The sequence below is a fragment of the Orycteropus afer genome, unplaced genomic scaffold (assembly GCF_000298275.1).
Source record: "Orycteropus afer afer isolate SDZICR_OR568_19922 unplaced genomic scaffold, OryAfe1.0 scaffold00801, whole genome shotgun sequence".
NCBI classification, from domain to species: Eukaryota; Metazoa; Chordata; class Mammalia; order Tubulidentata; family Orycteropodidae; genus Orycteropus; species Orycteropus afer.
In genome coordinates this window covers 424,138-424,502 of record NW_006922388.1, presented here as the reverse complement: position 1 = coordinate 424,502, position 365 = coordinate 424,138, and positions in this window count along the sequence as shown.

Genomic DNA, 365 nt, shown 5'->3' with positions numbered 1-365 from the left:
TTTTCCCCCATCAACAATGAAAGTTAACTGCTTTTTGGTTTGATTTGTCCATGGACCGGGTCATTGCTAATTTAATATGGAAGGTGGCGTAGTGCCTGAGGCATTTGACTGGTAACCAGAAGGTTGGTGGTTCAAACCCACCAGTCACTCCTTGGAAGGAAGGTTGGGCAGTCCACTTTTGTAGTGATACTGCCTTGGAAACCCAAGGAGCGGATGCTCTGAGTTGGATGCAACTCCACAGCACTGTTTTTTTTTTTAAATATAATTCATGTTATGTTGTTGTTGTTGTTGCTATGTGCTGTAGAGTTGGACCCGACTCATAGTGACCCCTCCTTGGGTTTCTGAGGCAGTATCACTACGGAAGT